General features: G+C 43.8%; 1 long non-coding RNA gene across 2 annotated transcripts in view; it reads left to right on the top strand.

The window, feature by feature from the left end:
- Positions 1–8832, top strand: part of Gm35438 — a 215028-nt gene extending 206196 nt beyond the window's left edge. Inside the window, exon 8 of one of the 2 annotated variants that reach the window (XR_003952921.1) lies at positions 8375–8832. This is a non-coding gene — a long non-coding RNA (predicted gene, 35438). Of the gene's footprint in view, positions 1–8371 lie in introns of both variants that reach the window. The other variant, XR_877793.2, reaches the window with a different exon arrangement.
- The last annotated feature ends 14288 nt before the right edge of the window (positions 8833–23120 follow it).

Genomic DNA, 23120 nt, shown 5'->3' with positions numbered 1-23120 from the left:
ATTCTGGGAAACATCTGGTTTTCTTTTCTTTAAATTATCCAATTAGAAGAGGAGGAGGCCTTTAAAATTGGAATTTAGATTTATGTTTTTCATTAAAAATTCTTTTTATGACAAAAGAAATAAATAGTTTCAGAGAAGCCTACTAATGACTATAATATTCATTCACAAGAAAATATTTTCTGACCTTTGTGGGCCAGACACTGTGGTACAATGTGTTGCTATGACATGCTTTTAAAAATAATTAGTCTTGGTTCCCATTTCTAACACAGAGATTCTAAAAGTTGTGACATTTTCTGAGTGAGAGGAGTGTTTATGTATGTTAATCAGGCAACTAAGGTGGATAGGGGTGTACACAGGCTCCTTGAAGGAAGAAGTTGGTCACCAGTGGAACCCAACATATGGTTGGGGGAGTAGAGTTCTGAGTTCTGCATGTGGCCTCTACTTCCAGGAGGTGGTCTATAGGCAGAAGATGGAGTTAAATCACCAATAGCTAATGATTTAGTAACTTGTGCCTACAAATTGAAGCTTCTATAAGCGTCGTGGGTCTAAGCAAGCATCCTGATTGGTGGACACAGATAGCAATTCTGAGAGGCTAGCATGCCCAAAGAGGCCATCGAAGTTGGGTGTCCCCAACCATATACCTGGCTCTGTGGAGTTCTTCCACTGGCTGTCTCTAGGTTGTACCGCTTATAATAAAACTGCAACAGAAAGTAGGCAGCTTTCTCTAGCTAAGTGAGTCAATGACTGAGCAGATGATTGAACCTGTGTGTAACGTAGAGAATGGTACCTAAGTCTGTGGTAGGCTAGACTGAAGTACAGTGTCTTTGTAGCTAGTACCTATAGCAGTGACATATTCTGTCTCTATTCCTTTACTTGTGAGGACTGCCCTGAGAAGTAGCCAAAGGAATCCCACTGTTGGCCACTCAGTTGTTGTTGTTATAGTGAATTGAAGAACTAGCTGTTTTTTGAATAATGTATCTGGGACTAAAATGGAAAACAGAAACACAAAGTTTCCATTCTCAAAGTCTGCAGCAATGCAATGGGTTTATTAGGGTTCTTTAGCACAATGCCGCACACCATCCATGTAGTCACTGGGCTCTACTCAATCTTTGTGGATCATCACATCAGAGGGCTTTATGCTTTCTATCCCTGTCTGTGTGAGATCACTGGGGTTCCAGCTTCCAGCAGGAAGTTGATGGGAAGGAGGTGCGTAAAAGCAAGGGGTGGACCAACATGGTCTTGGTTCCTCCTTGTGAGGCCACCATTGGCCTTGTGTCTTTTCACAGAGCCTTTCTCCTTTTACATCATGATAACTCCTTCTGGTTTTCTAGGGCCTGGGAGTGGTAAAAGTGTTTCAGATTCTTGTGGTTCTATTATACCATATACACACTCATAAAATGAATGAATGAATGAATGAATGAATGAATGAAGCAAGCAAGCAAGCAAGCAAACAAGCTAGCTTCCTTAAATATACCATCTCAAATTACTCTCATAAGAGAGTTCCATCTCTTTGGGACCCAACCCCAGAACTGTTCTTCTGAATTCTGGATTTATGTTCACTGAGTGTGTTGACTCTTCTTTTAGTTTAGTTGATGCCATGCCAGCTATTTGGCTGTTTACAAAAGTCACGTGGTCTGCAACGATAACAACCTATAGAGTAAAATGCTTATCCTCCAAATTTCCTTTGGCACAAGAGAGCAGAGAAGGGGCCAGAGCACCAGCTCTGCTTTATAGCATTTAGAATTGCACTTTCCATTGCCAAAATGCCCATCTCACTCACTGTGATTTTGGCATCAGCTCTATATTCCAGCTTTGAAGATGCATTAATGATCTGGGTTTATAGCAAAGTGAAGTTTGCCCATGAGGGGTTAATAAATGATGCAAAAGTTACTGAGCTAACATTTTATTGGTGAGATGGGACAGGATAGCAACACTCACAAGCTTAGCAGTTATTCCTGAAACATGGTTCATGATAAACGTTTTTAGTGAGAGAGAACCCAGGAATAGACCATGAAAAGAGGGGGGAAATGTGTGCTTCTCTTCCTTACAGAGGTTTTGCTACAGAGAACTATATCCTAACCTTGATAATTGTGATTGGCCTCACTGGCTGAGCCCCACCCTAGCACTTATGTCAGAATCTATTAGTTTTTCTGGTGAATTTCTTGTGAAAAATTATGAACTTGTATGTTTTCCCTTTTCATGACAACCACTTTGAGCCTCTTTTACTTTCTAAGTCATTACTGAGAAATGCATTAGACTGGCCAGGAAGTATGTATTTAAAGATGGTTTCAACTGGTCTCTGATCCATTCTCATAAAGATAAAAGGGACAGCTTGTGTAGGAAGACCTCTGAAGAGCAGATGAAATGCTGTCTCCATACCTGACCTAAAAAAATGAAGACTTTCAAAAGGCATTCACCCCTAGTGCTATAGAAAAAAGACACACTTAGGCACACAGTATGGTGGTTTAATTAAATACCCTTTGATGACATAAGCCAAAATAAACTCTTCTTCCATAAGCGAACTTTGACCATGGTGTTTTTCCACTGTATCAGAGAAGAACTAATACAAAAGTTGGTACCAGAGCGTGGGTTGGTGATGTTAAGAACCTGACAATGCTGGGGTTTTTGTTTGTTTGTTTTTTTTTTAATATGGAAGACTTTGGATTATAAGTGTTCTATCGGCAGAACGTAATGGGCCATTCTAGTAGGAGTTTATGTGACAGAAATGCTGAGAATAATGTAGACGATGGAAAAGCAAGTGGTTTCAAACAATATCTTGACAAGAACTGTGATAGCGGCCATTCTTATGGTTTTTAGCAAGAGTCTGTCTGCCTATGCCCTAATAACTTGCATAAGACTAAAGTAGAAGAAATGGATTCATCCTTTGGTGGAGGAAATTTGAAGACATTGTAATCCTGAGTATGTTTCATGGGGGTTACTGGCAACTCTTATGCAGGTCTGCAATGATAAAGAGTGAGTGTGGCAAAAACAAATACAAGATGTGCAGTTTAGAGAGGAAAAAGAATAGTAGGAAGCTCAATTAACAGCCAAAGATTGCACTGAAAGAGAGGACACAATTGTTCAGGAGCTTATTGTCATTGAGGAGAGACTTTCTGCCTGCACTGAGGTACTGAGAAACATGCACTCAGGGTGAGACCCCACTGTCTGCTAAGAGTTCAACCTGTGAAGGAAGAAAGAATTAAGGGTTTCTTGTTCCTAGAAAGCAATTGCTCCAACATACTAAAGCTGCTATGAATGTGGTTGTAGGGGACCGTGTCTACCCTGAGCAGGCCGCTGAACTTGGCAGTGTCACCTGTGTGGTACTGGCTATGGAGGCATGTGTTGGGACCATAGTCTGCCTCCATGTATTGAGGATGCAGCTGAAGTCAATGTGTGTCACTGAGTCAGTACAGAGTGACACTTCCAGGAAGTCACGAAGCCACAAGGCCATGACAAGCCGTTGCATGAAGTTGTGAAAGTGAATCCCCGAGTTTCAAGAAAGAAAGACCATTAGGTGTTAGAGACTCCAAAGATGGTGAGAAAATCTACTACCATAGAGAGAGTGGAATGAGTAGGATCTGTACATTGCAGACAGCAAAATTGGAGGGGCCAAACCACATAAGCCCTTTGAAGATAGAGCTTTAGGTATCAGACATAGAGCTGCAGGATTTGATAATTTTCCCACTGGATTTCAGTCTTGCTTTAGTCTAGTGTTGTATCACTACACTCCCCATTTCTTTTTTTTCAGAATGGTAGTATATATTTGATGACATTGGGTGTTGAAAGTGTGTAATTGGCATTTTTATTAACAGGGAAGTAACAGTTAAGAGAATGTGTTCAGTCTCAAGAGTCTTTGGACTAAAAACAACATGGAGATCATAGAAGCCTATAGGGACTTTTGAAATTGAATTAAATGCATTTTTATTATGATATGGCCATGGGCCTATGAAAATCAAGGGGTACTATGTGGTGCTTTGAATGAGAAATGCCCCCAGCAGGCTCAAGAATTTGTGCTCCCTGGTTTGTGGTACTATTTTGGGAGGTTATGGAATCTTCAGGAAGTGGAGGCCTTCTGGAGGACATACATTACTGGGGTGTCCTTTGAGGATTCATAGCCTCACCCCACTTTCAGTTATCTCTCTGCCTGTACCTCTGTCTGTGTATGTTCTCTCTCTCTCTCTCTCTCTGTCTCTCTCTCTCTCTCTCTCTGTCTCTCTCTCTCTCTCTCTCCCTGTCTTTGTCTCTGTCTCTCTCTCTCTCTCTCTCTCTCTGGTTTGTGTTTGAAGTTGATGATGTAATCTCTCAGCTTCCTGCTCCAGACAACTGCAGCCACCATGCCTCCCCTGACATTGATGGGCTCTCCCATGGAATCACTGGTCTTGATGGGTTATCGCAGCAACACAGTTAACTAAAAAGCAACTGATAGGTACAGCTATGTTAATTTGCTAGGATCAACTTGAGGGCCTTCTGTAATCAGCTTGGTTAAAGAGTAATTTACTGCATTGTAATTCTGGAGGATGGAAGTCTAAAAATCAAGGCGTTGGCAGGCTTGTTCCTCTGGAGAGCTGTGTGTGAGAGATTTCTTCCAACTCTTTTTTCTTAGCTTCTTAGTGACTGTTATGACCCCACGTCTGTCCATAAGAGCTTCTATTTGTGGTTAGTTGTGTCCAAATTCTAGCCCCTTTGGGGACACTAGTGATACTGGATTATAGAAGGCCACAATGACATCATTTTAACTGGAGTACCTCTGTAAAGGTCCTCTACCCAAATACAGTGATGTTCTGAGGTGGTGGGGACCAGGAATTCAACAGTGGATTCTGGAAAAGATGGAGCAGGGATAATTCAGCCCCTAACAACATCATCTGTCTAAAGACAGTGCAACTCAGTTCTTTAACACCCCTATTAGCTTTTATTCCTGTCATACTAATTTCAATAGTCTCGTTTCCCACTTTCTCTTACCCTGAGATAGCATACCGGAGTGTAGTTATAACTAAGAATTTTCACAGACGCTTCAAAGAATTCAATTTAGGGGAAAATAAAGCCGAAACAAATTCCAGGCAGCAATGACTATTATTAATATGGCCCAGAAATACTCATTTGGGGGATAAACATGAACTTTTCATTACTCCGTGATGGATAGATGATGTTGAAATTTGTAGGCATAATTTTTAAGAATTATTTTATAAGCTGTATTTTGTTATTAAATTGTGATAATGAGAACATGTCTGTTCCCCCGACCCCCTTTGGGTCTCTTTACTTCTGAGAGATGAGATCCCCCATGGAGGGAAGCTTCATCTCCTGATGTACCTCGGGTACACTTTTGGCAGGACCATAGCCAATACAGGCATTACATTCATCTAAAATGGTTTTGTCAGTGGAAGGATGCTGAAACCATCCATAGGAGAGGAGGAGGCAGCTATATCAGTTTAGTGCTCTGTAGAGGCTCACCTGCACATTGCTAGAATATAGTTTTCTTGTGTTGGACCAAATGGTCTCTTGGGGAAGGATGCTCTAAATAAGGCAAATATGTCTTTCAGCCATATGCTGGTAGTCAAGGTCATCAGCCTCACATCAATCTAAGATGTTTTGATTTGTGGCCTCTGAAAATAAATATAAGAATGTTGAACTCCACTCCATAGACTCCATTCTTCCTTGTCTTGTGTGGCCCAAGGTGCTTGCTGGAAGTGGGTGGCTACTGGCAAACACCACTATGCTCCTTCTGAGCCCACAGTCAAAATCTTCTTAGACTTGCAAGGCTTCATCAGGCACATCGGCAGTATTTCATGGCTGAGGACTTTCCTCCCCAACCCACATGCTCAGGGAAGGCTGTTGAAACTAACCCATAACACAGAACATGTTTCTTGTGGGAACCTGTAAGTGTCCAGAAGTAAGCTGTATTTTCTACTGAATCTTCGGCAGAGTTAACTGGCTGATGAGACCTCCAACGGTTGTGTGTGTGTGTGTGTGTTGGGGGGGGGGGTGCTGGAGAGTTGCAGGTCTAGCGCCTGATCACAAATTATCTTGGGCCATCATTTTCTAAAGTAGTCGTTTGTTGCCTGCTTCTGTATGTGACCTAATAGCTTTATCGCTATTGAGAAAGTCCATTGGACTGTACAGATAGAATACTAGTTTCTAGCCGACCAAACAGCTGTCAGATAGCCCCTGAGGCTGGAACATGTTTCCCTTTTGCCTTTAATCTACTCACTTGATGTTTCTATGGATGTATTAGTGAAGTGTCTTTATTTATGACTTCCTTTGTTCTGTTACCATAAAAACATCATCAAACTGTTACAACATCGGAACATGGACTTTGACGTAACTTAACTTTGTGTTCCTGTGCCATGGTCATTTATATTTGGATTCAGAATAGACTATCTCTTACCTGTTGTTTATAGGACTATTTTCTGAGCAAAATTACTACCATGTTTTCAAGTTCAGCTTGGCCAGCTCGCAGAAGGTCATCACAGCTGGGCTTGTTGACTATTGACCTTCCCTCTTAGAAAGAGGGTGGAAGAAGTCTATGGGACCCTTAGCTGAGTGCCCAGCTACCCTACCCTCACCCCAGCCAGTCATATGCAATTCTTCCCTAAGTGCACATGGGTCTCTGGGAGATGCTACAGTATATGGGTAGAGAAGGGTAGAGAGAAGGGACTCCATACACACAGCCATGGAAGAGTCATCATCTATGCTGGGTACAGATCTTCCAGTGTGGCTTCTCAGAACCTTCCCCATCTCTCTGAAAGTAAGCCTAATAAACTCACTGGGTCCTCAGAGTGAACACTGAACCTCAGTTTATTACTGAGACCATAGGACGAGGGGATAGATGTTGTCTACAAGAGAAGGAATTTTAGCTATACCCCGTTTGTGGTGAGTGCTGTGTTTTTGCATCAGTACTTGATACCTGACAGAAGTAATAGTGGGTTTTAGGCTGTGACCCCAAGCAACACTAGCAGGTGCTTCTCAAAGGAATTGTTGAGACTGTCCCCGCCCATGCCCGGATCTGGAGAGTCTGCAGTTCCCCTAGGGCATCAGACTTCAGCTGTATGCCTAGAAAAAGAATGTCAATGACTAAACAGGTTTGAAAAAACCCGTCATATATTGCACCCTTCCTTGATACCTTTCTACCTATTGGAATAGAGAAAGCTTTTAAATATTTCAATAGCAATGAAGAAGAGGTTTCAGTTTAAGCAGATGTGTCCAGGAGTTTCTTGATCAAGACACCATTTGTTCAGACAAAACCTGCAAGGAGGTTTTTGAGAAAACTTGTTTAAAATATGCATAAGCTTAAGGGCCAGATATGCATTGAAATAAGATATATGTTAAGCTCATAGGTGACAGAGCAAGAGAGTCATAGGCAAGAAAAATCCTAATACTATGACACAGAATGTTGCCATAGCCATGGACATGTGCAATAGGTGGGTGAGGGGCGCCCTGAGCTGGACTCACGGGCTTCACATCCCCTGGGGCTTTCCTAACTGTTGGGAGGGGTGACAGTATGAGTCACCGTGAGCTTGGCCTTAACAAGTAGGTGGTCCTGGGCTGGCAGTCAGAAGGCAGAGCATACTTGCCTTGGCCTTTGGCACCCAGCTTTCACTAAGCTTCATTGGTTAGAGTCCCACTGATACTAGTCCCGATGCTCCATCACACCCAGGTCTTTGGTGTCTACACGAGCTGTCTCTCTTCGAGAGTTCAGCACACACTGTCTGAAGGTGAAGAGGAAGGTGTCACTGAGCTGATGACATAATGTCTACACTGCCATGTCACCCCGGAGAAACAGCATTTGGTCCAGTAAAGCTGCCAAGGGAGGCAGGATGACCACATGACAGAGCTGGCAGGTGGATGCTGCTGTTACAAAGACCCTTTGGTTCTAAATTACAGAGACTACCTTGATTGAATGAGCTTAAGACAAGAAGATTCCTTTGCAGGGAGGTAATGAAGCAAAAGACAGAATTTAAAGAACTGAGACATTGTCCTAAGATTTGGAAACACAACAGCGTAAGATGTCTTTAAGACTCAATTGCTGTGTGTCTTTTGAGAAAGGGGATTTTTCTAAGCCCAGTCTGGGATCAAATGCCTACTCTTGCCTACCCAGCTCTAGCAGATCCAATAGATAGCACTCTTATCATTCCTATGAAAAACCTGGTTTATTCAGAAGACTTTGGCAATAGCTCAACATTAGGGAAAATGGACTGTTTTTAGTTGTTTATACTCCTTAGGCGATGGGCCATATCATCTAGTCCTAACTGGATATAATTCTGAATAGCTTTTATTTTCTTTAGGTAAAAGGGCATATCTTCACCTTGCTTTCTGCCTTAACTTTCCTTTTCTTTTTTCTTTTCTTTTCTTTTTTTTTTCACGATGTCTGGTGCAGCAGCAGTACCTGTGATCATGATGTGACAAGCCTGCGATGCCACCCATGCATTCGTGCCTAGAAGAGAAGGCACAAAGGAGGTTCCAAGGTCCCTTGTGACCACCCTGCCTTCATGACACCAGACTGGGATCTTCCTGTTTGTTTCTCATTTGAAAAAAATGAAATCCTCTCTTCGAGCTCACGTCTTGATTATTGTTCTTACTTGAGACAACCAAAGCATTCCTAAGTGGAAGAGTTGCACAGTGGAAACATGGGTACCAAGGGACAAACAACTATGACTCAGAGTGATTCAGTCTCCGTTAGGAGAGAGGGGAGTCGTCTCATGAAAGCATGAGATGTCCCAAAGTGGGTGCTGGGGCTCCCTGCTGCTGCAGAGCACAGAGAAACTCTCTGAGCCTCTGCATCCCTGCTCCAGCTTGAATTCATGAATTAATTAAACCGTTTTTGTTCATCCCTCCTTACCTGCTAGCAGTTTTTCTAGTGCTCATGGCAGATGGCTGAAGATACTGGCTCCCATTAAGCTGACATTCCAAAGGGGAAGAGACAGTAGACATGGAATGAAGTGAATAGGCTTATTCTGGGTGGTGAGAAGCCTGCTTCCATAATATAAATGAGAGCATCATGTTGGTAAGTTAAGGGAAGCTGTGGCCATCAAAGTCTAAGATATTGCTAGTTTTTTAATTAAATATTTTCTTTACATTTCAAATGTTATCCCCTTTCCTGGTTTCCTCCCTGAAAAACCACTATCCCACCCTCCCTCCCCCTGCTCAACAACCTACCCACTCCTGCTTCCACGTCCTGGCATTTCCCTACACTGGGGCATTGAACCGTCTCAGGACCAAGGGCCTCTCCTTCCATTGATGTCCAACAAAGCCATCCTCTGTTACATATGCAGCTGGAGCCATGGGTCCCTCCATGTGTACTCTTTGGTTGGTGGTTTAGTTCCTGGGAGCTCTGGGGTTACTGGTTGGTTCATATTGTTGTTCGTCCTATGGGGCTGCAAACTCCTTTAGCTTCTTCGATCCTTTCTCTAGCTCCTCCATTGGGAAACTTGTGCTCAGTCCAATGGTTGGCTGAGAGCATCCACCTCTGTATTTGTCAGGCACTGGCAGAACCTCTCAGGAGACAGCTCTATATCAGGCTCCTGTCAGCAAGCACTTGTTGGCATCTACAATAGTGTCTGGGTTTGGTGACTGTATATAGGATGGATCCCCAGGTGGGGCAGTCTCTGGATGGTCTTTCCTTCAGTCTCTGCTCCACACTTTGTCTCTGTATCTCCTCCCATGGGTATTTTGTTCCCCTTTCTAAGAAGGACTAAAGTATCCACACTAGGGTCTTTCTTCTTCTTGAGCTTCATTTGGTCTGTGAATTGTATCTTGGGTATTCTGAGCTTCTGGGCTAATATCGACTTATTGAGGGGTAGAAAAAAAAAAAGACAAATGAGAAAGTCCCAGAGAACCAGGCCACTCAGGATAAAAGGGTCGGTGCAGACACAGTAAGACCAGTGGGCCTGGCCTGCTGAAGAGGGACAGGTGGCTGGTGGGTGGGTGTCCGCTGCAGGGGCTTTGGGATCCCACCCTGCACCAGCATCTCCACTCCTTATCTTCACAAAGCTGAGTGTACTCTGTGTAGATTATGAGTTTTCTATCATCTGCTACAACAGTCAGAATCCAGAGGAGGGGATTGCTGAGGTCCATGTGGGTGGGTAATGCCCCCCACCCCCCAGTCTAATCTCCTTCTGTCCATTCAAAGCACTAGGGATGGATTCATCACTCCCAGCCACAGCTCCCCAGGGGACTACTTTTCCCATGCACAACCAGGGCTGGCTTCCCTTGGAACAGGGTCAGTCTTTTGCTGGAGGGACTGGCAGAGCATTCAGCGGGCACACAGCTGCTTCCAGGCCATGCTCCAGCCACCCTGTCAAGGTCCTGCTGTCACATCAGACATGTCTCCTGCTGGTGGCTGCCCATGGAGAGACCTTTGCAAAAAAAAAAAAAAAAAAAAAATCAGGGAGTCAGAGAATGCCCCAGGCTATGGCATGCTGCCTAGGGTGGCTCACAGCCTGCCACAGCTGCTCATGCCTGGTGTCATTTTCAAGTGATACTTATCAGAGAACCAGTCACATGAGATCACAGGACCACAGTCTCTCTCAAAGGTCATCCTGTATCACTTACCTCATTCATCTGTCATTACCCAGAGCAAATTGTTGGAATACCATCACCACAGTACCTGCTAAACTGGATCTCTACTGGCTACAGGAGAAAACCACTTCTCCTTTCTCTGACACTAACTTGCTGGCAGTTGGATTCATGACATCTCTAGGCAGTTAGTTACCTTGCTTGTGGGACTGTGGGACTTTATAAGGGTGATCATTCACCTTAGGTAGATGGAGTTGCCAAAAAGTGCCAGGTTACCTCTATCGGATAGCTTGGATTCCTATTCCTAGACCTGGGATGCAGAGATGCCAAGTGCCAAAGCTGGGGAGAGGTTAGGATTCCAGATGCAATATAAAATAGAGATAGTCCAAGACTGGACCAAGACTGATGCTCATACTACAAAGAAAGGTTCTTTGAGGTCTATGCAGTGCTTTCACAGATATGTGGGGTGCTGTAATGTGATGACCTCTTTGTCTTATGGGACAGACAACACCAAAGGTCCACATGTCCACCATGTGGCATTTCTGCACCTCTGTGTTTTCGCTTATACCTTCCTCTGTGTTTAGTATTAGTTTTCATTCCACAGACAAAGAAATGAGACCAGAATCATCAAATATATTTAGCTGGCATTAGCAATGCAGGTGGCAGCTGGAGACTTCTGATTCTAAGTCAGTCTGTATTCTACTCTCTGGGGGAAGGAGGGGTTTGATGGCATAGCAGAAATTAGCCATGATTTAGGTAGGGTGAAATGAATACAGGTTCTGTGAGGTCTCTACTTGTGAGGTGGGTATTATGGGTAAAATTGGAGTCCAAACGCAGCCCATTGGCTTTGGGTGGTGCTCCTCTGTTATTGGAAGTGTTCCATTAGAAAGTATGCCAGCAGAAGCAGGGTCCATGAAACCCCTAACAAAGCACGTTATCTTCCCAGTAGCTCTTCATGATCAAAACATTTTTTATATGGGTATGAGTAACTATGTGTGTTGTGAGCATACGTGTGTATGTGTATCATCACGTATGTGCTTGCACATGTGTGCAAAGGCCAGAGGTTGATGGCAGGCATCTTCCTCCATTACTCTCCATTCTATCTCGGGGGCTCTTGCTGAACTTGGAGTTTGATGATTTAGTGGATCTAGTCAGCCATCTTGCCTGGCAGATCCTGTCTCCTCTGCCCTAATGCTAGAACTATCCAAGGACTGCCATGGCCCTGAGCTTTTTTGTGGGTACTGAGGATCTCCAGTCGTTCATGGCAAGAGCTTTTTCTAACAAGTCTTCTTCCAGCCCTTCCCCTTTCTTACTTTAATCACTATTGTGAGACTTAACATGGAACCTCACAGGCCAGGCTGCAAGAATCTCATGGCTGGATGTAAGTCCTGCTTCTGAGGCTGAGGCTGAGGTATGTGATGGATCCTGCCTGTGTCTCAGTAGTTCTTGAGCAGCACAAAGCAGCTCTAGAGCCTTCCGGAGAAGGTGGTAAAGATGGAGGAGGTAACTGAGATGTGTGGAAGCTCAGTAAAGCTAAGCTGTTACCCGTGGCTGTTGATCCAGCTGCAGGAGCATGGACTTAGAGCTGGGTGCTCTACAGCACTCCAGAAGGACTACATCCTTAGGTCATGGCAAGGGCAACCTTTCTAGGGCAGGAAATATTCCAAAGACACAATTGAGGACCATTTCTCTTAACCCTATGGACTGATCTGCTCTGGACCCCGAACTCCCAGGGTTATCTCCATTTTCTGCCAGCGTCACCCCTATAATAGCAGAAAGCTCAGCTTGCCTACTTGAAAAGCAAATGCTGACCTGAAGGTTATACAAAATATTTGATCTGAGAAGAGAAGCAGAAGTAAGAGCCTCTTATGTAACTTGGAGGGCATAGAGGAGCCAACGATAAAACCACTGGCCTGAGTTTCCCCGAAGCAACATAAATCTCCTGTACTGGTTTCCAGTTCTGGCTAATGTGTCCGCTGTCTGTTGTTTTTGGTCTTAAGATAGACTAGGGGGAAAAAAAAGCTAATTTGTAATTAAAGGCTACAGCATGCTACTATTTGAAGTTATTTCTGTTATATCAAACAATCTGGAGTTTCTTTCCAGTTTCTCGGCAATATTCTGACTTAAATAGATTGCTTCCTGAAAGTGTATCTGGTTCCCCACTTCGTTCTTCTTCCCTCGTTCTCCCTTTTCCTCTCTCTCATATACATTTACTCTTTTCATATTTAGATCATCTCTCCACTGACCTTTCCACAGCTTAGCATTCTGTTGTCGAATCTGAGCAAAGTTGAAACACAGAGCCAAGTGAGAAACTGCAATGTAGCAGCTTAGCCTTCACAAGGCAAATGCACTCTGGGTTATTTCTGGCCAGAGAAGTTGTGGCCTTGATGGACCATGGGCAAGAGTGTCTCTCAGGTAAAAACAAGTTATTAAGATTAGGACACAGATGACACAAGACCTTCAGTCCACCAACTGATCGTGAACAGTGAGCCACAGAGGAGGAAATCTCATGGGAGATTCTACACCGATGGCCCTCAGGCTACAACAGCAACTAAACCAAACACAATCACAAAGCTCTGTGTGTTGTCATCCAACTTGGCATGACCTACAGAGTGAGGGGCTCACATCAGAGACAGTTGAAATCATCTGAATTCTAGCTCTCTTCTTCCCACCCCAAAGACAACACTGTATTCAGCTTGCACACTTACCCCAAAGACAACACTGTATTCAGCTTGCATGCTTACACGTTTCCCAGTGTACATGCATAATTCATGCTTACATGTTTCCCTGTTCATGTGTGTACATGTATAATTCAGTAAGATGAAATATTGCTTTGCATAAACAGACCTTCGAGAAAGCACACGCTACATGTTATTCTGCAACTTGTTTTAAAATGTCACTAGATTTTTAAGCATTTTAGCTTTTGGCACACGTGCAACACAAAGCAGCAATTTATTGAGCCCATTTGTGGAATGCCGATTCCCAAAGCGAACACTACACATATTTAGCCATTCTTCAGGTGAGGACCATTCAGGCTGCATCTCATGCCACTCAGTCACAAACAATGCCTCAGAATATGATTTTACTTACAAAAGCCTCTTCAAGATGACAGGATTTTCTCTTCTCACAGGAAGAGGTACACCTCACACCGCCATCCAGCGCACATGTATGCTATATCTGTATGTGTATACACATGCAAGTTTGGAGAGAACATAAAATTTCCCAAATGAAATCTTATTTTTATTCAGTTATAATGTAGCTTAGGAGAAAATAGTTTATACTCCCTGCCCCCGACTCCAAAACTTCTAAGCACAGCTTATTGAAATACTCCCACTACCAGCCGAATTAGTTCCATCAGCAGTCATAGATACATGCAGAGACAGGAATTTCTTTGTCTTGGGGAGTGCCCATGATGTGCAAAAGGATGGTCCTGTCCTTGTGAGTTCATGAATTAAACAGGTAAATGGATAGAATAAGTGTTTAGGAGCATTCTATGTACTGCTAGAACACAGCTTTTCAGATATTCAGTGTGCCCCACAGCTGAAACAGAAGTCCTATTTTAAGCTTTCTGGGTCACAGTTTCTTGTTGGTTCCAAGAAACACACACATGCGTGCGCATGCGCGCACAAACACACACACACACACACACACACACAGGGGTGGGATGGTTAGAGGGAAAAAGAGATAGCTAGAGATAGAGACAGATTGAGACAGACTGAAACAGAGACAGAGACTTAAGTGTTCTGCAGGTACGCTTTTTTCTGGAGCCCCAGGATCCTGATGGCAGCTTTGGATTCTGCTACCGTGTGTGCACATCCAGGAGAGGCAGATGGACAGGGAGTGAGTTGGTGGTTTTCTCCACCCTTCACCGCTGTCCTTACCTAAGGAACCCCATCCTAATATTTGACCACCATATTTTCTTTGAATATAATTGACAAAAATGGATACACCCTGAAAATAATTATTAAACTATGGATTTAGATATCCTTAAAAATATTTCAAGATTTCAACAAATAAAAGTAACTTGTGAGTCTCTGGAACATTTATAATAGCATTCAGAATTAACGAACAGGCTTGCTTAGGCATGCAGGATTCCCTGGGTTGGGTCTACACAATTCAAATGGGCTCCTCTGACAGGTAACGCATTCCTGTCACTGCAGAGGCTGACTTGAGTGGGACAGGGCTATGAGTTCAGCATCATTGTGGGCTGCAAACTGGTATCTTTTCAGTGACCTTGTTGGCTTTGTTGGCAAGAAGCTACTTGAAAAAAAAAAAAAAACGCAATCCTTTTGCATCGAGTTTGTCTATACTGTGAATAAGCGGGTAACGTAAATTTCCCTGAAATTTCCTGTTTCCTCCCAACACACTGTTCCACTTGCTCATGATGAAGCTTACTAGCTCGCTCAGCAGGATGCTCAGACAGTTAAACTATTATATTCGACTATTATAGCCACAGAGATGAAAATTTTATTATTATTTTAATGAAAATATTCAGCTCCTCGTGGGTTTACTTTGCATTCTCAAATACAGTGAGAGCATTTAAAAAGGAAAACTCCTAGGTAGTAACTTGGTGAAGTGAGTTAGAGGTGGGGGGTGTTAATTAATTTGTACAGATTCATAATTCTCCCTCCTGTCACCCCCCTGGGCCTGGATTACTGCGTCCTCCTCTCGGTGCCGGGTGCTTCCCTCTGATTCGTCCTGCTTGTATTTCATCTTCCCCAATCACTGTCTCTATCACTCCCAGGCTGCTAAAGCCTCAAGGGATCTTTATTTCCCACCACATCAAACCTCATATGTGGCTGCCTGTTTTCACGGCTCCTCCTAATCTGTTTACTCCTCACATCTTCCGGCTTTCTTTCTTTTGCCAGATATGATCCTGGTTCCTGCGGTTTGGAGATAATGGAATTTTTGTACACCTCCCAAATTGAAATCTGCATCGCTTCTTTTTTTTTTTTTTTTTTTTTTTTCAGGCGTAAGTCAGCCCCGTTCCTTTCATCAAAAGCACACATAGACACTGCATTCTCCCTGTCAGGCTGCGGGCGTAAGGCTATGTGGTGGCCCCATGGGGGTGGGGTAGGGGAAAACCTTTTCTAGATGTGTAAAGGGAGGAGATCTAGGCCAAAATCGTGGCTTTCTGGAGCAGTTTGTAAAGCTCAGCCATATTGCTACCTTTGGCAGAATTCAAGCCACCTATGGGCAAGTGGGGAAATGGTAAATGTACAACCAGCAGAGCCTGGCTCAAAACCCTCTAAAGAGTCATACCCACATACCCACATACCCACATACATACCCACATACTCACATACCCACATACCTGAGGACTGAGCAGGTCACAAAGCTCCAGAGAGCTTGCCTGAGGGGTAAATGAGAGGCAAAGGCAATACACCGAAGGCGACATTTCATGGCTGACTCTTTTGTTGTTTTTGTTTTTTGTTTTTTGTTTTTTTGTTTTTTTGTTTTTGTTTTTGTTTTTGTTTTTCAAGATAGGGTTTGTCTTATAGTTCTGGAGTCGGTGTTTCTAATACTGTGATAAACACCAGGACCAAAAGCAACTTGGGGAGGCAAAGGGTTTCTTTCACCTCTCAGGTGACAGCCTATCATCAAGGGGAGTCAAGGCAGGAACTAAAGGCAGGAACCTGGAAGCAGGAACTGAAGCAGAGGCCATGGGGGAACGCTACTCACTGGCTTGCTCCTCCCAGTTTTCAGATCCTGATTACTTAAAAACCCCAGGACTACCTGCCCAGGCATGATACCACCCCCAGTGATCTGGGTCCTTCCACATCAATCCCCAACAAAGAAAATGTACCATAGACTTGCCTACAGGCCTATCTTCTGGAAGCATCTTCTCAATTAATATTCTCTCTTCCCAGACATGTATAGGTTAGTATCAAGTAGACAAAAACCAAACAGCACAATATCTTTGAATCTAATTTATTTTCAATTTTTGTTTGGCTCTTCTATCTTGTAAGGCTATAACTTGGGGAAAATTTCTTTACCCGTAAAACAAAGGCATTAGTGATGTAAAGAACACAGGCTGTTCTGCAGCTAAATGACAGATATATTTGTTCATCCTTGCTTCTAGTAATCTGTTTTGTTTCTATTCTGTCTTTATAATGTCTCCATTTTTGCTCCTAATTTTATTTGTGCCTTTACTCCTTTTTCCCTTTTTAATCTGGCTGAGGGCTTATCATTTTTTTTTTTCAAAAACCAGCATTTAGCATTGCTGATCTTTGGTGAAGTTTTCAGTGCCGAGTACGCGAACACCTGTTCTGCTCTTTCTCTGGCCTTTGCTGTGTTTGTATGTCTTCAGTGCCTTATGGAACAACAACAAGTTCTTTGAGCTCTTTCTGATTTTTTAAGGCAGTGATGAGTTTAGATATCAACTGCTATCAGCTTCTTCCTTGGTACTGATTTTGCTTTGTGTGTGTTCTATTTCCATTTTAATTTGTCCCAAGAAGTGTTTTTTTTTTTTTCTTCTTCTTCTTCTTCTATTTATTCGTTGACCTATTTAGCAATCTGGTATTTGATTTCCGTGTATTTGCTTTTATGGTCTCCAAAGTCTTTAATTTATCGATTTCTGATTTTAATACATTGTGCTGAAGAGAAGCCTGTACTTGCCTTGCACCGTTTACAATATTTAAGTGGAAAAAATATTTATTTATCACTTGATGGGCAGAAAAAGAGTGCACATGTAATGCTCTTCAGCCATAAAAACAAAGTACTCCTTTTATTTGCAGTAACATGAGGAGGACTGGAGAACTGGTGGACTGAGGGAGGACTGGAGGAAGACTGGAGGAGGACTAGAGGACTGGAGGAGGACTGGAGGAGGACTGGAGGACTGGAGGAGGACTGGAGGAGGACTGGAGGACTGAGGACTTGAGGAGGACTGGAGGAGGACTGGAGGACTGAGGACTGGAGGACTGAGGACTGGAGGAGGACTGGAGGAGGACTGGAGGACTGAGGACTTGAGGAGGACTGGAGGAGGACTGGAGGACTGAGGACTGGAGGACTGAGGACTGGAGGAGGACTGGAGGAGGACTGCAGGAGGACTGGAGGACTGGAGGAGGACTGGAGGACTGAGGACTGGAGGAGGACTGGAGGAGGACTGGAGGACTGAGGACTGGAGGACTTGAGGAGGACTGGAGGACTGAGGACTGGAGGACTGGAGGAGGACTGGAGGACTGAGGACTGGAGGAGGACTGGAGGAGGACTGGAGGACTGGAGGAGGACTGGAGGACTGAGGACTGGAGGAGGACTGGAGGAGGACTGGAGGAGGACTGGAGGACTGGAGGAGGACTGGAGGAGGACTGGAGGACTGAGGACTGGAGGACTGGAGGAGGACTGGAGGACTGAGGACTGGAGGAGGACTGGAGGAGGACTGAAGGAGGACTGGAGGAGGACTGGAGGACTGGAGGAGGACTGGAGGAGGACTGGAGGACTGGAGGAGGGCTGGAGGACTGAGGACTGGAGGAGGACTGGAAGAGGACTGGAGGACTGAGAACTGGAGGACTGGAGGAGGACTGGAGGACTGAGGACTGGAGGAGGACTGGAGGAGGACTGGAGGACTGAGGACTGGAGAACTGGAGGAGGACTGGAGGAGGACTGGAGGAGGACTGGAGGACTGGAGGACTGAGGACTGGAGGACTGGAGTTCATTATGTTACATGAAATAAATCAGGCACAAGAGGGACAGACCTTCATGGGCTTCCTTAATGTGAAATCAAAGATTATTCATCTCATAGGCTGGGGTTCAGAGCAGCTGCCACTGACGCTTGAGGAGAGTAGGGGACAGGACGGAGGGAGAGAGGGGCACTGGGTGAGTAGGGACAGGATGGAGGCCATTGAGTGAGCAGCAACCTGAGAGCTGGGGGAAAGAAGAGCTACTGTGCCATTGCAGAGAATGCTGACAATAAAGGCAGTGTGTTGTGTGTCTCAAAACTATATAGAAGGAAAGACTTTGAATACTTTCACCACAAAGAATAGCAAGTGTTTGGGGAGCTAAATACATGAACTCTGAGTTGACCATCACACAATGAACATGTGCATTCAAACACAACATGGTACCTAATAAAACATGTATAATCTTTATGCCAAATCCATGTTTAAAGATGATTATAATGGAGCTAAAGTGTTCCTGTCATCTAGGGATGATGAAACAATGCAATGTATTAGTCATGTGTTTGTAGTGGTACACACAAACACCTACTGTGCGCACACACCTACTATGCTCACAGCCATATAAAAGTACAATGCATATAACTGTGGATAATCCTAGCACTTGATAATAAACAAGTAGATTATTGGTTTATGCATTTCCTCTACTTTATATCTTTATCATTATTTTAAAGTTTACTCATTCTACTTATAAAAAATTTACTGCACGTAGTATATTGCATTATGGACCCAGAAGCCCTATAAATCAGGCACTTACTTGATCTATTGACAGCATCATTTTCTCTTGTGCTTCATTTAACTTACAGTGTTTTAGCCACAATTTCCCTAGGAGCAACAACAATGCCATGCACCCATGTACCATTAGCTGACACTGGGAGCAGACGGTATGTAATACCCAGTTTTGTCTAAGTTCACATTGTCATGCTTCTACATTGAAACCCTATCTATGCATTTCTCAGCATTGCTGTGCAACATAGGCCGAGGTGCCTGTTTCTATGCATTGCCCCTTGTCAAACAACAGGACGAGAGAGCATCTAGTGACAAGGAATATCATTCAAACATTTAGGTTCATTCCAGGAAGAAGCAGGAGTTGAGACACAGCAGAGACGCCTAATGACTCATGGAGCTTTGCAGTGATAAAGTACCTACACATGCTAAATATGAGAATCATTGAAAACACTGTATTAAGTAAAACAAGGCAAAAATGATTGTGCATTCCATTATCCAATTTATATGAAAGGACCAGGAAGTCTGGAGTCTGGTGGTTCTAGGATGTTAGATTTGAAACCTAACAAATGCCTGAGGTTCCTACTTAACATATCTAAGTAAACCTGGCTGGCAGCTTCTACCAGCATCCTACAGCCCCTCCCTGTTACAGGGCTCTTGGCTTACACACCCTGCCCCTTACTCTGAACTCTCCAACCCAGGGGGCTGGGCTGCTCTTCCCCATATAATCCAACCATTTTGGTTACTCTGCTCTCTTCGGGCTTCCTGGATGCTGTACCTGGTTCCCTCTCCCCTCTCCCTGCCCCTCCATTTTCTCCTCATGTGGCTCAGAGTCATGTCCACTCTGAACTCCCGGAGATGTCCCTCCCTGCCTGTGACTGTGTCTCCTTTTATCTACAGTAAGCTTTCTCCTCCACCAGATCAAGGAGCAGTCATGTCCATTCCTTTTTATTTTTTATATTTTTATTCAACTGGTGTCAAAACCTGTAACCAGTCATATCCTTTCCTTTTACTTTCTCTTTCTCTCTCTCTCTTCCTTCCTTCTTTCCTTTTTTCTTTCCTACTTCCCCCTTTCTCCTTCCTCCTTCCTTTTTTCCTTCTTCCTTCCTTCCTCCCTCCCTCCCTCCCTCCCTCTCTCCCTCCCTCCCTCTCTCCCTTTCTTTATCCATTCAGGCAGTAGGGTGGTATTACCTAGAGCTTGTTATTGGGAAGGAGACTGTGAAGTGACTGTTATTGAATATGAGGCTTCTGCTTTGAGGTGATGAGATGCTATGATGGTTGTGCACCTGTGAGTATTCTGTGAGCAGACATACTGGGTTGTATATTTTCAAAGAATAAAGCTTATGAGCTGTGAATTATATTTCATTAAAGCTATTATTTTAAAAACTGTTTCATGCAAACATCTTCTTGGGTATGGAACAATTAGTTGGTCTTTCCTGATTTAACTCAACATGACACTTTTGAAAATTACAGTTCTTTCTATATTATTCCTGTTAGGTTATTATATTTGATGCTTCTTCACATTTGTCTGCACAGCTTAGGCAGGAAGATCTCAGAGGGGATCTTGGATTCTTTTCCTTGGATTTTGTGCATGGCTTTGTTCTCCTATCACTCGTTCAGCTTGACTGAGGTATTGTAGTATCTATCAAGCATCATTCCTTAAAGTCATCTTCTCTTTTCCTTTGAAGTCATTTTACTTTGTGGGAATGCACATTGAGACTCTCTAATTCTTCATTAAATATTTATTTGTTTGTATCAGAAAGGATGCATGCTGTCACAGGTAACACGCCCCATTATGGTGTGTTTCTAACGCTAGCTCTTCTGGTCTTTAAGTTACCTCAGGCCTGCCTGGCCATTGAGAGCCCCATCAGGCTGGCCTCTGTAGCATTGTTGTGTGTCTTTGACTCCTGACTACATTCTCCCTCTGATACAAGAAAGTGCCTCCTTTGTCTTGTGCTCTGTCTGCCTCAGTCCCAGAAATAGCTCATTTTCCCAGAAGTCCCTGCTTCATTTTGTGATATTATGTGTTTAGATACCAAACTCTGACCACGAAGGCCTGTGCAATGCTGGGTGTTACTGCTTCTGGGCCTTCCCAGTCAACTGAGCAAGAATAGATCCTTGTTTATTTGTATATTACACATGTATGTCCATTCTGCATATGTGCTCATCCACCCACCGTCCTGCCTCACCATAGACAGAAGAACAGTTCACATTAATGCTTTTACTCCAACTCCACACATCTGTTCCAGTTTCTCCTTTTCTACCCACATGGCTTCCTCTTTTGAGACTGAGAAACTTTGTTTCCACTGTCCTTGAGACAGTTCTGTGACTGCTAGACACCTGTGAAGTTGTCAGATGACCATTCTCACACCACTCAGGTTCCAAACCCTCCCTCCTTAAATCTGGATGATGACTTTTGAGTTGAATTGTTTGAGAAAGGAAAGAGGATAGCAGTAGATTGGGGAGAAAGCTCTTTAGTAATACTAATATCCTCCCATCTACGCTTTGTTTATTATTCTTTTATTTAATATTTAAATTTTATGAATTTATTATTGTGTGTACATGTCTGTTTATATACACATAAGATGCATGGTGTGAATATGTGTGTGTGTATGGGTGTGTATGTGTGGTGTCTGCAGTGATGGGGCACACATCACAGGGCATGTGTAAAAACCAGAAGACAATGTTGTGTAGTCAATTTGTTCTCCCTCTCCCTCTCCCTCTCCCTCTCCCTCTCCCTCTCCCTCTCCCTCTCCCTCTCCCTCTCCCTCTCCCTCTCCACCTCCTTCCCTGTCTCTCTCCACCTCTCTCTCTGGTTCCAGGGATTGAACTCGGGTCATTAGGCTTATGTAGCAAGTGCTTTTTGTCAATGAGCCATCTTGCTAGTCTTCAAAGAATCTCTAAGTTCATTTCTCTTTTTGATATGAAAAAGCTGAGGAATGCTAGAACTTTCTCAGATATTAATTTAATGACCTTCTTCTTTGGATTCCACGGGAAATCTAAGGAATGCAGGGCTTTCTCCTGACGTTTTCATAGTTTCCCAGTGCCTTTGGCATGGACATTCTTTAGGAATGGAAGGTGTGCTTTCAGTAGTAGACACCCGTGATGAGCCTCACATATCATCTGCTTGCAGCGGTGACTCTGGCTCATGCCACATGAATGTTTATCACAGCAGCATGCATTCTCTCATGGAGACAGACAATAGATTTCCTGCAGTTTCAAGAAAAGTTCTCAAAAATTCAACTGGATCCCAGTGTCGTTACCCAGTTTGGGCCAGAGGGGATTATAGAGAATGATCGGCTGGAAGCAGAGCTAGCACCACTGCCTTTGCTCTGCTCCATGTCCAGACTGACCTTACAGAACTTCTGGCAGCTCTGAAGAAAGTTGACCAGCAGCATTCACCTGCTTTGGGAAACATTTGTAATTTTAAGCAAAGGTGGTATCTGAGGACAGTCCATGTAAACTCCTGTCTCTCTGTAAGTCGTGATAATTGTCAGACTGAAACCAGGAGCACAATGCTTAAATAATGTCTGTAGTTGTTCCCTTAGTGACAGCTATTGCCCTCCTACCTTGTCATTACCACACTCTCTTGGCTTTGCATCTAATGTGAGTGACTTGCTTCTGTTCCCGTGGGCGGCTGGCTAACCTTGGAAGTGAGTGATCTGCGACTCTCAAATCTGCTTTTAGCAGCTGATAAAGCCCGAGTTGCTCTACTATTTGCATTTCATGGCTCATAATGTCCTCTTCTCCATCTCACACCAGCTACTCTAGTTCTGTTTAAAAGAGATCTTTATAATCTATGTAGAGCCCTCCAAAAAGATCAGCATGTGCCTGTGTGTGTTCATGTGCACATGTATGCACATATACTCCCACAATGTATGTGTGCTTCTGTGTATATTTTCATAATGTGATTACTCCTGGGGGAAAGTGTGACTTCTAAAGCTGAAAAGATGAGGAGAAGGAGGAGGAAGTAATCGGGTGATAATCATTGGTTTGAGGTCTTTATGTGTTGTTGCATCAGTAACTGGCTGTTGGGCAAGTATGCTTCCCAATGACAAAAGACATGCTTCAAGCAGGCCATTGGCTCTGATGACCCAGAAATACATGCTTCAAGCAGGCCACTGGCTCTGGTGACCCAGAAAGACATGCTTCAAGCAGGCCACCGGTTCTGGTGACCTAGAGAGACTGCAACCCACTTTTCTTTTTTCAAGA

Source organism: Mus musculus, chromosome 19, assembly GCF_000001635.26.
Source record: "Mus musculus strain C57BL/6J chromosome 19, GRCm38.p6 C57BL/6J".
Classification (NCBI taxonomy): Eukaryota; Metazoa; Chordata; class Mammalia; order Rodentia; family Muridae; genus Mus; species Mus musculus.
The sequence above is the reverse complement of the archived record's forward strand: the minus strand, read 5'-3'. Positions and strand labels throughout refer to the sequence as shown.